The sequence below is a fragment of the Xenopus laevis genome, chromosome 3L (genome assembly GCF_017654675.1).
Source record: "Xenopus laevis strain J_2021 chromosome 3L, Xenopus_laevis_v10.1, whole genome shotgun sequence".
NCBI classification, from domain to species: domain Eukaryota; kingdom Metazoa; phylum Chordata; class Amphibia; order Anura; family Pipidae; genus Xenopus; species Xenopus laevis.
In genome coordinates this window covers 157,826,449-157,842,635 of record NC_054375.1, presented here as the reverse complement: position 1 = coordinate 157,842,635, position 16,187 = coordinate 157,826,449, and positions in this window count along the sequence as shown.

The following is a 16,187-nucleotide window of genomic DNA, read 5'->3' as shown; positions in this document are numbered from 1 at the left end:
CCTGGTAAAAAAAAATTAACCTGTCGCAAGTAACACACCTCAGGTCAGAACACTAGTTGAATTTAATAAGTCCCAGTTATATAATAATATTATGACCATGAGGGTGTTCTGCTAGTGGACAGGTAGGGGCCCATTCACTAAGCTCGAGTGAAGGAATAGAGGAAAATAGAGGGAAAAAAATTCGAATTTCGAATGGTTTTTTTGGCTACTTCGACCTTCGACTACGACCTTCTACTTCGAATCGAACGATTCAAACTGAAAATCGTTCGAATATTCGACCATTAGACCATTCGATCTCTCTCTTTAAAAAAAACTTCGACCCCCTAGTTCGCCACCTAAAACCTACCGAGGCCAATGTTAGCCTATGGGGAAGGTCCCCATAGGCTTTCAAGGTTTTTCTGATCGAAGTATAATCCTTCGATCGATGGATTAAAATCGTTCCTTCGAATTGCGCTAAATCCTTCGACTTCGAATATCGAAGTTGAAGGATTTCAATTCGCTAGTCGAATATCGAGGGTTAATTAACCCTCGATATTCGACCCTAGGTAAATGTGCCCCGTAAAGTCATCTGCATTGACCTGTTATTTAGAATGTAAGATTCTGTGTTTAATGACATCACAGTGTGGACCTTTGAATGAAAATGTATACAGGGGTTGCCTTCTGTAGGTACCGTATGTGTGTGCATTTCTTCTTTCCCTCAACGCTGAAAAACCTGATGGGACAGTCTCCAATAACAAAAATATTGGCACAAGTCAAAACTATGGAGAACAGCAACAAATATTCAGAAAAAATGTCAGCCTTTTTGCTATGTTTCCACAATTAACTATCAAATAAATTTCTCCACGTGATAAAAATATTTTCCTACAAATAATTTTCAGAATTGTTTTCTATAACAAATTTTTTTTTCACCTTTTCATATTTTAATAGAATGCTGGAAAAATCTGGTGCTCTTTGTCGTAGATGGGAATGGTTTTAAGATCAGGCAGACAATTTTAGGTTAAAGTACATGGGGGGAATTTTACATTTTGCAAATAGTGACCAAATGAACTTTGAAAAAGTTAAATATTTGTTGTTTTGAAAAATAAAATGAAAATAGAAATCTTGGATCATATTGGAACTCAGAAATTGAAATACTGATTGCTTTTTAAGGATTGGGTTGCAAAATATTATGAACAACTTGTTGCTCATTTTCAATGTAAACATCTTCAGGCTTCTCCTCCAGGGAGTTTCCTGTGAGTGTCTGTGTTACACAAGTCCCAGGGGACAGTTACATAATTGATGTTCTGTTCCTTTCCAAAGGTATAAAAACCTCATCTCTGTAATGTCAAATGGATTCTATTATTCATGCAGTATAGAATTATGGCTGCTCTGAATGACATTGCTCATCCTACGTTATTCTTTAATTATGTGTTTGCAGTTTCCAACAAACCTCAAAGGTTACTTTATGAGATAAATCTCACTGACTTTACATGTTCCCTTTATTAACTGTCATATGTCAGTAGGTAAGGCCCTCTTCACCTCTTGTATCACTTATTAGTTGCATTTTTGTATGTTATCCGTATCTTCCATGTATATGTGCTTCTATTGGAGAGCACTGCAGAATATGTTGGTGCGTTACACATTCATTTTACTACTACTTAAATTAATATCATGTGGTCATTTAGGGAAGGACTATAGGATTTTTATTCTATCTCTCTTGCTATTATCAGTGTTTGGATATCACAAGCAATGAACCCCAATGGAGTTTAATCACTGTGCCAAAAAAATGGCTGGTTTTTGAGTGCTGCACATGTCACTCTTATATACTCCTTCCATGGCTAAATGTTGGTGCTGATCTTTGTTGCTCTGCTCTCTGTCAAGAAAGTCTTTCAATCTAGTGTAGGTAAGTAAAGATGGCTTTTGACATGCTGATAGTGTAGAGGAGGATTCAGTAATGCCATCTACCAAACTATGGACAATATATTGGGATGACTGGGGATTTGGCAGCTGTGCTCCCGATCTCAGTAGGGCACCCCCGCTCCACACTTGATAAAGGGCTTTTGGCCCGAAACATGTTGTTTGCAATAAAGAGCACCTAGCAGCAAGTTCTGCCTCTTCGTTTGCTTTCTCTCAGTTCTCTAACTAATTGGTTCATCTACCAAACTATGCTTTTTCCTTGGATTTCCCTATTATAGACATTTCGGTTTTTTGAAAAAAATATTCAATAAAACCCTTTTTGTCTTTCTGAAAGTTATTTGGGAAAATTGTGCATGTTCACATTTCAGTTTATTCACAGACTGGTGATGGGACTTTCCATTGCCAAATTATAATGTGGACAGGGTCAATAGAATAGGGGGTTATTTATCAAAGTCCAAAGTTATCTCATTATTTATATTAAAAAAGTCCAACTCTGAACTCTGAGTCACTGTGAGGCATCGGTTGTGCACAGCAGCTCACGCCCACAGTTGTGCATGCGTACCCGCAGTAGCCCGCATGCCAGCCAGCGGATGCACATGACCACACGTATGTCCTAGGTAGCGCACACCCGCAGCATGGGGCAAAGTGGCTGGCCGGGTTGCCTGGGGGGCCGGACAGCTTGGCCCCGCACCGTGTGCATCACATTAGCACACAGAGAGTTTTCATATGTAAAATCAAAAGACTAAATATCCTTGTGTTTCAGCTTATCTTCTAACTTGTCTTTTTAATGGTTCCAGGCAATGGATAAAGTGAATCAGACATCAGATATAACTTTCCTTCTTTTGGGATTTCAGAACTCTCAGATAATAAATGAGTTACTCTTTGTTCTGTTTCTCTGGATTTATATTTTGACATTATTTGGAAATTTTCTTATAATTATATTAGTGGTAACAGTCTCAGCTCTGAGATCTCCCATGTACGTCCTTCTCTCCCAGCTGTCTCTGGCTGATATCTTGCTCACTACCAGTATTACTCCAAATTTGCTCTGGTTATTACTGACAAGAGATGACACAATATCTGCTACAAGTTGCTTCACACAGTTTTATTTCTATGGTGTTTCAGTAACTTCAGAATATTTTCTGCTCACAGTCATGTCCTATGACCGATATCTGGCCATCTGCTCCCCACTTTATTATGTCTCCATTATGGATTTCAGACTTCGTCTCTACACAAGTCTATGCTCTTGGGGCTTAGCCCATATGTGGAGTTTGGTTATAAATCTTCTCACGTATAATTTACAGTTCTGTGGCCCATTTGTTATAGATCATTATTTTTGTGATCTTTCCCCTCTTCTTGAACTTTCTTGCTCCAATTATAGACCTGTGGAACTAACAGATATGATTTTGGGCATACCTTTTACTCTACTCCCTTTCTGCTTCATAATTTACACTTATGTTTCCATTGTCCTTGCCATTCTCAGGATCTCCTCTACCATGGAAAGATACAAAGCCTTCTCCACTTGCAGCTCCCATTTAATTGTTGTGTGCACATACTATGGCAGTCTCATAACAGTTTATATGATACCATCCAAGGGAAATAAATTCAATATTAATAAAATCTTGTCTCTTCTATATACACTTGGAACACCATTTTTCAATCCAATTGTATACAGCCTAAGAAACAATGAAATTAAAGTTGTTCTACTGAAACTGATGTCAAATGGAATCTCCTTATAAAAAGATAATTTTCAGAATAATTGCCTAGAATGCACCAACCAGAAGTCCTGTCTCAAACTGTATGGAGTGACTGAGAAGAAGTATAGGCTGGTGTCACGCAGGTGAGGGATTTACACAGCTATTAAAAGCTACTGAGACAGCCGTGGGAGTCCCTTCTATCTGTCAAAAGAATTACTGTTCTATAGAGAAATACATAAGGTTTTATTTTAGAATTTACATTTCAATAGATTTTGCTAGGATTTTAAAGCAGCTCAACATACACAGGGATGTTAATTTAGTAGGACCTCAATGGCGTTATTCTAAGATGACATACAATGATTTTTTAAAATGTTTTTTTGAAGCTCAGACAGAAGAGGAGAACTTAATAAAAAGATAATTTAGACTCATAAAAAATTCTAAAAATCACCTACCTTCTTTCAATCTGCACCCCTCTCCTCCACTGTACTCTTTGATTTGATTTTCTCTTTCTCTGTGTGATTCAAGTTTATTTTGCCTGCCATTTAGTTTTAAGTCTTCCATGCATCTGATGGGACAATTTATTGGTTGGTGGGTAAGCGAAGAAACAAAGAGAAATTATGCTTGTATTGTTAAATAAACTACATATGAGTGAGGAGCAAATCTGGCCTATTACACTTTATTAAGAAATTGTGGAAAAGCTGCAGGAAAATTCATGAAATTTAAAGATTTAATTGAAATTTCAGCAAATGCATTGAAATCAATGAGAATCAAAAATGACATTGTGGTTAAGGCATTTTTAGTTTTGCAATAACATTTACATTAGAACTACCACTATTCTTCATAGAAGAGAAATAAGGCTTTCATGTTGCCAATTTCTTCCATGTATGGTGCCTGAACAGCTCCTTAGACAGATAAAGATATTAGTAGCAAAGCTAAACTCAAAACTCAAATATTTGACATTTATTACAGGTAATCAACTTGAATAAAACAATTGGGCATCTCAACGCTGATGCGTTCATGTAGCAGTCAATTGAAGTTATGTTTAAAAAATCAAGCTATTTTTTTAATTTGAGTCTGAGTCTGACAAATTCAAAATTTGGCTAATTGATACCAAAGGGTAGAATGTGATTTCATGGTGGGTGAGTTGTTTTTTCATGTTTCTAAGCTGATGCAGTTTCTTACTTTTTTATAAACAAGGGGAAAACAATTTTTAAAAATTCAAATTTTTATAATTTCCTCCATTTTTTTCTATTGTGTTTTTCTAGCTATGGAAATTCTTCTCCTCACAGTCATTACATGTTGACCATTCATCTATTATGGATTTCAGGCTTTGTCTGTTTATTATTTATAGTAGTGTTAGTTTGAGATCTTCCACTGGAGTTTACTTGATAAAAACAATATTTTAAAAGTATATGTCATGATATGAGCTTGTAAGAGTTACTAAAGCAGGCCAAGGTATTTAAAAAACATTCTGCCAGTACAAGAAACCGATAGCTAGCAGGACTTTGATCACTAAGGTCAGGTGTCAGCCGTGTATAAAACACATGTGATGCCCTGCTCTAAGCCCTGAATGATGAGAGCCCTGCCATGTGGGGGGAGTGAAAGCCCATGTAGGCTGACTTTGGGGGTTATTTACTATACTCTGAATGCAAAAGTAATGAAAAATTTATGTTTTTGTTTTATAAAATCGGACTTTTAAAAAAATCCCAATTTTTTTGGAATTTATTAAACCCCGAGGGTGGAAATGTCTGAATCAGAAAATCAGGCATCTCCGACTTGTTGAGATTTCATATAAATCAATCGGAGAAGTACCAATGATTTTTTGATGTGTGAAGTTTTCAAAGTTTTCGGGTCAAAAATCACAAAAATCTTGAAAATTGAATGGAAAGCAAATTTTTTCCCGCAAAGCAAAATTTCGGGAAAATGTAATAATAAGAGTAAAAAACCCAAGTGGATTTGATCGGAGTTTGCAGCAGAAAATATTGAGATAAATTCGGACTTATATATTACTTGATAAATAACCCCCTTAAAGTTCACATCAAAACTCCTCATAAGTGGATGTCAACCATAATAGAAATTCAAACACACTTATCCTCAAGGAATCCATACAGACTTCCGGTATGGCGCCTGAGTAAATAGACGCACAATACAGCCCTCCGTTACTCTCCCGCACAGCACCAGCGCATGTTAACTGAAAGCGGCGAAACCCGCTTAACAAACATTGTGAATGGCAAAAGACTCACCTAAGAAGCAAAAGCAGGCAAAAACCGCTAACCATAACTCGGTCAAGGGGAAGCAGGACGCTCCTCACGCAGCTTCAAATATGGCGACCGGATCTCAAAATACAGAGCAAGTACCCTCCTCCTCACCTCACACAATGTTGCAAAATGTATCACTAAGCGACTTTAAATACAAACAAATAGCCTCAGAAGTGGCCAGTTTAATTAACCCTACTATTGAAAAGTCACTGGAAAGGGTTTCAGTTAAACTACAAGCTGACATAAATAAACTGTCAGAACAACTCTCCTCACACAATGCCCAAATATCAGAAATTGAAGAGAGAATCTCCTCCATTGAGGACAATTCTTCCACAGTTAATACTAAGATTTTCCTTCTGCAAAAAAGAGTTGCTGAACTAGAAACAAAAACAGAAGACCTAGAAAAAAGATCTAGGAGGAATAATTTACGCTTTATAGGAATACCTGAAACCCACAAGCAGGAGTCTCTTGCTCAATTAATATCTCAATGGCTCCCATCAGCGCTTGGTATACAAAATGACATTCCTTCAGTAAAAATTGAGAGAGCTTACAGAATTGGCCCATTTTCTGACAACAATTTTCAAAAACCTAGAACGGTCATTGTAAGGTTTCTGGACTATGCAGATAAATACAAAATTCTACAAGCATATAAAAAATCTAAAACCTTATTTATGGAAAATAAAAAGATCCTAATCTTTCAAGACTTTTTGGCTACACTGTCCAAAAAAAGACAGAACTTTTCAAACACGTGCCAAATATTGTTTAAATCTGAAATTAAATTTGCCATGCTATATCCAGCAATCCTAAAAATTTTCCTACCTACAAGCACGCATACTTTTGACGACTTCAAAGCTGCAGAACAGTTTGTAGCCAAATTGGAGCCTCTTTCTACCAAATCTAAGGATCAATTTACAAATAACTCAAGAAACACTGATACTCAATCATCTACACCAAAAATTTCTTCTATAGTTAACCAAATCCAAGAATGTCCATCAAATATACGTAGAAAGGTCAGTCCTTTCAAAAAGAGGGACAGCAACTCCAAAAGCGAACGTCAGAGATCAAGATCTCCCCACATTACAAGAAGCAATTCATCTGAAAATTCAGATATGGTTACTTAATAAGACGACTGATTCAATTTACAGGCCTTTGTCCTTACTAATGCAAAACCGAAATCTCTTTAAAGGGAGACTGGAATGGGACTGTATTGGTTGAATTCTTAAGAGAATTTATTTAGTTTCTAGGATATTTTAGAAAAAAAGCGAAGTTAACAGCCTAAGTATTATAATTGTTATTTTGTTTATTAAATTTTGTGGTTGCAATATTTCACATGTTATATATAACTGATTTTATTTTTTTGTTTTATTTGCTAACTAAGATCTCCTCACTTGCTTTTATAATTTATCTATGGCTTGATTTCCAATGGTTTACTACCCAGATTTCATATCAATTTCTCTCCAAGAATGTCGAATCTTAATATATACTCTTGGAACATAAATGGCTTAAACTCTCCAATAAAAAGAAAAAGGATTCTTCAGGAATTAGGGAAAAACAAAGTAGATATTGCACTTTTACAAGAAACCCATTTGACAGAAGAGGAAAATAAAAAACTATGCACCTCTTGGGTTGGAGAAAATATTTATTCTGCAGCGGTTAATAAAAAAGGAGGTGTTTGTATACTTATTTACGATATCAAATAATAAATACCTCTAAAGATAATTTTGGTAGATTTGTCCACTTAGAGATTTTGATTCATGATAGACCTTGGTCTTTTTGTTCAATATATGCTCCTAATGACCATAAGCTGTTCTTTAAATTTAAATAATTTAATGGTGGGTGGTGACTTTAATGAATCGCACATCTGGGCGTTGGACAAATGTAGCCCTGATCAAAAATCTGCTAACATTAAAGGAGAAGGAAAGGCTAAAAATAAACAAAGCTCTAATCATTGGCCGTAAAATGTACATATACAAACCATCAGTATTTTTTTCCTACAATTAGTCAGTTATTCTGAAGGTGGAATCAATTTTAAAAAAAGCTTTAAGCTGTTCTGCAAAGTATACCTCTGCTGCAGTCCAGAAATTCTTCTATTCAGGGCACACGCAGGCGCAGTTAGTTTCTGAGGTGCCCTGTACATGCGCACAACTTCGAAAGCTTTCCCCAGCATATAGATGTCACGTGACCTGAAAGGAATTGCTGACCTCGCTGCCCCTGCCTGTTCTAGCTCAAGCGCCAGTAGGATTACTGCTGTCCCGTTGCCATGGAGACGCCCCGAAGTTAAGATAAGTTTTGAAGCTACTGCGCTCCTCAGGAGCAGTACACAGAGATACATCAGCTGCATTCAGGTCTGTCTGACAGTCGTCTGTACGAACACAGCATTCAATTTACAAACTGACGTAGTGGGGTCAAATTCTGGCGAGAGCACAGTAGCATTACAGTGGAGGAAGGGAAGTGACGTGCACAGAGGAATATGGCGGCGGCAAACTTTTAAATAGTGGGGATTTTTCAACTAATACTGTGTGAGATTGGTAACGATTTGAAAGTTAATAAGGCAGCGTTTCAGGAGAGGGGGTTAAGATGAACATCTGAGAGGGGGTTTATTTTTAAGGCTTTCCTTCTCCTTTAAATCAAAATATTTGGTTGACCTACTTCATCAAACCAACCTCAATGATATCTGGAGAACCCTACATCCTTCAGAAAAAGATTTCACTTTTTATTCCCACTCCCATGGTACGGGAACACGAATAGATTACATATTTATTTCGGTTAACCTAATTAGTCAAGTTACAAGAGCAAAAATTGGAACTTTCTCTTTATCCGATCATACTCCAATTGATATTTCCATTAAATCTTTTGGTCCTCCCAAATCCTTCATCCCGTGGAGATTTCCATCCTTTTTGGCGTCCAGGCCAGATTTTAAATTATTTCTGAAAGAAAAATGGAAAACATTTATTCTAAATAATGCTATTCATGATGATAACCCCACACTACAGTGGGACACGTGGAAAGCCTATATAAGAGGGGAGATTACAGCATTTAAAAGAAGTTTTACAAAGAAACTAAATACAAAAATTTTGTAATTAAGTAAACTTCAGAGTGAAGCATATACTTTATTCAAATCCGACCAAGGAAACCCGTATTAAATTTGAAGAATCCCTGAAAGAAATGAAAACCTGGCTAATCATAAGAGAAAAAATAAACCAAGATTATTATAAAGCCAGACTCTTTAAATTTGGTAATAAATCCAATAAATTTCTGACAAACTTAACTAAAACCTGGACAAATCAAAACCCAATGAATATGATCAAAACAGATTCAGGAAAACTAGTTCACAATCCCCTGGAGATAGTGGAACAGTTTAGAAGATACTATGAAGAACTTTACTCCCACACTGACTCTGATAAAAAAACAGAGGAAAATTTTTTTTAGCAACATAGATTTTCCAAAATTATCAGAAGCAGACTTAGATTACTTGAATTCTCCTATATATGAAGAAGAGGTCAAATATGTAATTTCTTCACTAAAACAATTCAAGGCGGGGGGACCTGACGGTCTCACAGGACCCTTTTATAAAAACTTGTCAAACGAAATTTCTCCATTTTTGACTCAATTATTTAACCACATCATACAAAATAAAAACAAATTGCCTTCTAGTCTAAACTCTCTAACTAAGGTAATATATAAGCAAGGAAAGGACCCCACTCTTGTCAGTTCGTACAGGCCAATAGCATTAATTAATCAAGATTTCAAAATCCTAACTAAGATAATAGCAAACAGGCTATCTACAATAATTCCGAAGATAATCTCACCTGAACAAGCAGGCTTTATTAAAGGTAGATCTGGCACTAAGAATATAAGAACTCTTATCAAAGTCATCTATTCAGCCAAATCAAATAAGGTTCCAGCTTCATTAGTCGGAATTGACGCAGAGAAAGCCTTTGACAAAATACATTGGGATCATCTATTTGACTCACTTAAGGCTTTTGGATTTATGGGCTCCTTCATTGATTTTATAAAATTGATTTATTCTTCTCCAAGTCATAGCAGCTGGAGAAATGTCCCGACCAATTAAAATGAGCAAAGGAACAAGACAGGGTTGCCCCCTTTCTCCACTACTATTTAATCTGTCATTGGAACCCTTAATTAGATACCTGAAAGATTCAAGCAGTTTGCCTGGAATGGATATAAACAACACTGCTACCAAATTAACTGCCTTTGCCGACGATCTTCTCCTGATAGTAACAAATCCAAATGATAATCTTCAGAATATTTTTGATTGTCTGAAACATTATGGTTCAATTTCTGGCTACTCAATTAATATACAAAAAACTGAATACATGGATATTTATGGTCATACTTCTGTTAATTTACTTCACAACCTTGGGATAGAAAAATCAAAATCTTCTATAAAACATCTTGGAATAAATCTACCAGCAGATCTACACAGATTATATTCTATGAATTACCCTCTTTTAATAAAAAGCATTATAACTTTCTGTGACAAATGGAAAAATGTTCCTCTAAACCTGAAAGGTAGGATAGCCTTTTACAAGATGATAGCTTTTCCTAAACTTATCTATCCAATGATCAATTTGCCGTTACTTCTAAAACATACCGACATAAATCTTCTTGACTCTTCACTGACTAAATTCATATGGAACGGAAAATCTCCAAAGATCGCATTAAAGAAACTGAGAAACTCTAAAATAAATGGTGGACTTAATGTTCCAGATTATAGAACCTTTAATCTTTCAGCTTTGACTCAATACATTATTGAATGGTTCTCAGAGTCTAGTAAATACACAAATCCGAATCTAGAACTAAAAACAGATTCTCAGGAAAATATATTATACTTAAAACACCTACCATGGAAGCTTCAATCAACAGAAATCAAACTTAATCCAATATACAGAGATACATTCATGGTCTGGAAGACACTGCACAAGCTTTATAAAACCAATTATCAAATAACCTCTTACTTACCTCTTCAAAATATAAAGAGTTTGCCAAGCTCATTCCATCCACCATTTTCGACCACCTGGAAAGAAAAAGGCATAAATTGTTTGCAAGACTTATTAAATCCGACGACTGGAACTCTATTCACTTGGAAAGATTTTTCAATGAAATACCAAATCCCTAATAAAGACAGGATTCATTTTTACCAAGTCTCTCATTGGGTCAAGAGGCACTATCCTAATCTGGATATCACACTAATGAGGACTAATCTCACAACTGAATTTGATAGATTTATATCATCTCAGGTGGTAAATAATATAAGACTTACTCAGAATTATCTTTGGTTAAATCCTATTCTTAACCCTCATCCAATGAAAGATACTGCACTAAAATGGTCATCATATTTAAATATGGATATATCTCCTGAGATCTTAGTATCCTCCATTAAAGACTTCGATAATTTAATATCATCAGAAATCTGGAGAGACCAAAACTTTCGACTAATCCATCTAGCCTATAAAGGATTTAACTATAACTCTAAAAACAAGAATCTACTTACAAGTTGCCCTAAATGTTCTATTCCTAAACCAAGCTTTGTTCACAATATTTGCGAATGTCCATTGATTAAATCATTTTGGAAAGAAATTGAGGGTTATTTCAACTCTTCAACCAAACTACAAATTAATCTAAACCAACTACTAACTATTTTACCTGCAGCATTAAATATGGATACTCTACAAATTGATCCACATAAAGAAAATTTTTTAAAACTATTACTGGCTGCTGCTCGAAGAGTAGTATTAAGAAATTGGATTTTACCTCACCCTCCTACATTCAATGAAACTATAACTGAACTACAAGATCTATGCGTTCTGGAAGCAATTTCCTACAAACTTTATAATTCTAAAAAAAGTTCCAAATTCACGTCTAAATGGAAAACATTTCTACATAATCTAAATGACACAGAAAGGACTAAAATACAAGCCATTTTTAAAAGTTCCAATCCAACACAGGACTCTACATAATAAGGCCATAAGTCTACTCAAGCAAGTGAAACTCATTAATATATTCTCATTTAATCATTTAAGTTTTTGTTTTGTTTATACTTTTTGTTAATTAACTTTTGTTTACCTACATCATCCTGGTATGGATTTCTATGAATATTCATGTTTACTGTACTGCATTTTCATTAATAATAAATAATTATAAAAAAAATCTTAAAGTCTCGAAAAAAATGTCACTTTTTTTCATTTGAATAGAATTTTTTCGAGTTTTATCCCTTGATGCTGAAAAAAACCCAAATCTGAAAATCTGACACATCAGACCTGTCAAGGTTCTGTATAAGTCAATGGGAAAGGCACCTGTCTCAATTTGAATTTTTCATGGTCTGTGCCAGGTTTAGTCTGAAAATTTTACTTTTTCAGGGTTTTAGGACAAAAACTATTCGGGAAAAAAGCCTGGAAAATTAGAACAATTTTAGTTTTTGCTCAATTTTATTGAGTTTTTTTAAAATCTGTTAATAAGCTAAAATCAGGCATGGGAGTTTGGTCTGGGTTTTTTTTTAAATAAAATATGAGCTAAATTTTTATTTTAGTATATAACCCCCTAGCTATAAAACAAGTCCAAGCATAACTAGGTTTGGCACTTAGTTCATCAGATGGGAATATCTTAGAATAGGCAGGTGGAACAGCATTGATGTTTGGTGTTTATAGAATCAACACGAAAATTCATGACCAATAATATAGTCATCTCTCTACGATGTTCCTCTAAGGAGTAATGGTAACTATTTTATTGGTCCAGTCCATACTTACAAAAGATCATAAAAAACTCAAGCTGTGTCCTGGAGCCACTACCCTTGTTGCAATCCTGAGGGAAGGGAATGTCCAGTAACATGAAGCCTCTGAATCATTGATAAATAGTCAGCTCTTCTGAATTAGAATTTGGATATACTTTGGAGCAGTTTATTTTATAAACTGTTTATTTTGTTTCAAATATACTAACAGTGTGTGTTTCAATTATAGCAATCCTTTTTCTACATAGTGCCTGGTATCTCCAGTGGATGAGAATTATAAGAGTGGTGGCTGAAAGTTTTTTTGTGGATTTTTTTAGTGTTGGTTGGTCTTTGGTGTGCTGTTGCACTAGTCTAGCCTGTCTGCATAGTAAGTGAGAGACTGAGCTAGTGACCCCTGTAATTTTTATTAGCAAAATTCCACAGAAATATTATTTTAACATTCTTAGTATATTATTAGCATTATTAGTTGTAGAAGTAGCAGTATTTTTAAAATACTTTTAAAAATGTGTAAATGCAATACAGATCAAGATACAACAGCAAATACAATTAATAAAATATAAAAAAAGAGAAAATATGAATTCTTAGCCCTTTCTTGCGGTGCACCACTTTCAAATAAAAGTGTAACGGTCGGCACCCAACACCAGAACAAATGCCAAGCACCCTGGTCTCGGCTCGTGCTTCACCAGTAGTGTGACCACCTTTGGCCTCGGGAGGAGCCCTCAGCTACTTGGATGCCACCAGGACTTAAACGAGAGGTGCAAGGCTAGAGGTTCTGGATAAGCAGAGGGGCACGACTGTAGAGCAAAGTCTTTGGGCAGAAGGTCGTAGTACAAGGCGTTTAGGCAATAGAGTAGTCAGATCAGGTTGGGTCGGGCAGGCAGAGAATAATCGTAGTCAGGCAGGCAAGGGTCAAACCAGGAAGTCAAATAGAGGGTTAAGCAGAATCGAAGTCGGTAATCAGGCAAGGAGTCAGGATACAGAATGTAGAATCGTAAAAAGCCAGGCAGGGGTCAAAACAGGTAATCAGATTTCAAACAAAATAGCAAAAGCTAATTGCACCAGGAACAAATCCTATCACAGGCACTGAATTACACACTGAAGTCCCTTTAAATACTATTTGAATTTCGCGCCACAGCGCGCTGACGCCATCACGTCAGTGCGCATGTGCTACAAACCAGGGAGAGATGCGCGCGTGCGCCCTAATAGACCGGCGCCTGCGATGGAAAGGTTTGGAGCGGCTGGTGTCCCCGCCGAGGGGGCTGCAGGGGTCCATGCCATCCCTCCACTAGACCACCAGGGTAAGATTTTGTTACAAAAAGGCTATATTGCCTCAATTGTCTACGTGTTAAAAAAAACAGGTATCACATTACTGTTAGAGGTCTATTTTGTGAATTTTAGCATTTTTTATTTTTTAAAAACTTGCTTTTATAGAACTTGAATTTGTATTATAATCATGCTACTGTATTCTTCAGAGTATATTCAAAAATGTTACAAAAAATTACTCAAAATATAATAAATATAAAAAACTTGTATTGAAAAAACAAACACTTAGGGGCTTATATATTAAAGTTTGATTTTATCTCAATATTTTCTGCTACAAACTCAGATCAAATACGCTCTGTTTTTTTACACTTATTTATTATATTTTCCCAAAAATTTGCTGTGTGGGAAAAAATCTGATTTTCAAGATTTTTTTTGGATTGTGCGGTATCAGCTCTTCTATTTCTAATTTTTCTCACAAATGTACACACAGAAATTGCAAATGAAATGAAATGCTAGTAAATTATTTTGAATTTCTCTGACTTACAGTATATATTCTAACCTCTATGTTGTATGGTTGCAGGCAATACATTAGATGAATGAGTCTTCAAATATTTCTTTCCTTCTTTTGGGATTTCAGATTAGATTAGTTACTCTTTGTTCTGTTTCTCTGGATTTATAACTTTACTTTAGCTGGAAACTTTATTATCATTATATTATTAATAACAGTCTCAGCTCTGAGATCTCCCATGTACGTCCTTCTCTCCCAGCTGTCTGTATCTGATGTTTTGCTCAGTACCAGTATTACTCCAAATTTCTTGTGGTTGTTACTGAATGGAGGAGGCACAATATCTGCTACTGGTTGTATCACACAGTTTTACTTGTGTTGTGTTTCAGCAACTTCAGAATTTTATCTTCTCACAGTCATGTCCTACGACCGATACCACTTCATCATTCAGACTTTGTCTCTATCTGAGTCTTTGTTCTTGGGGCATAGCTCTTATATTGAGTTTGGTTATGACTCTTCTGACATTTAATTTGTAATTATGTGGCCCATTTGTCATAGATGATTATTTTTGTAATTTAACCCCACTTCTTAAACTTTCCTGCACAGATTATAAAGTTGTGACACTAACAGATATTATTTTACTCATACCTTTTATGCTGTTCCCTTTTTGCTTAATCATTTTTACTTATATTTCTATCGGCCTTGCCATTCTCAGGATCTCCTCTACTGAAGGAAGACACAAGGCCTTCTCCACTTGCAGCTCCCATTTAATAGTTGTGTGTATGTACTATGGGACTATGGCAATTGTTTATATAATACCATCCAAACAACATAACTTTGATATCAATAAAATGCTGTCTCTTCTTTATACAGTTGGAACACCATTTTAATATCCGACAGTATATAGCCTGAGAAACAATGAGGTTAAAGTTGTTCTTCAAAAGTATATGCAGAATAAATTCTACTTATAAGGAGTTTTACACAATGGTTAAGTTGCCCCTATTTTAAACTATTTATAACAGTTTTTCAGTTTGTTAATTCACCATAAAAAGCATGAGCTTGAGTACAAACACTTTCTTGTGTCATGGATAACATTATTAGTTCTGTACAGTAGGTATGTACATCCCTTCTCATGCCCTGACTGAGCTGGAAGTTGTAGTTGTACAGCAGACATACATACATACACATAGTCCTTGCTTTTAGACCTATGATGTTTAGGTCATTTATACAATTTCTGAATTAATGTAGTTTTAAATCTGCTGCATTGGGTGAATCACAGAACTTATTCTCTACCTTTGCATCATAGAACAATTTAAAACAATAGATAAAGCAACTGAGTATTTTAATTCCACAGTATAACATTTCTATACACCGATGCAGCTACACAAAAGTCCATATTTGATTAATGCAACATTAACATCCCAGCATAAGAAGACCATCTGTGATAGTCCATCCCATAAGAAGGCTTCGAGGTGGTGCACTAGTTAGCGCTGCTGATAGTGTCGGACTGGGACACCAGGGGCCACCAGAAAAGCTTAGACTGAGGGCCCACTTTCCAAATTATTATTCCTCCTCTCCTCACTCAACCTCTCTATTCTCCTAGTCTTTTATATTTACATATGCAAAGTTTTTGGTTTTTGACTTTTTTTTACTGTATATTACAGTCTATCAACATTTTTTCATGGCAAAATATTTCACCCATCATTCCCTCAACTATTTCCTCAAGTACTGTATCATAAAATGTTTAATACACTCCAATGCGTAAACAGCGGAGCGTGGGTTGACCCAGTAACGTAACTAGAGGGGGGTGCAGGACATACAGC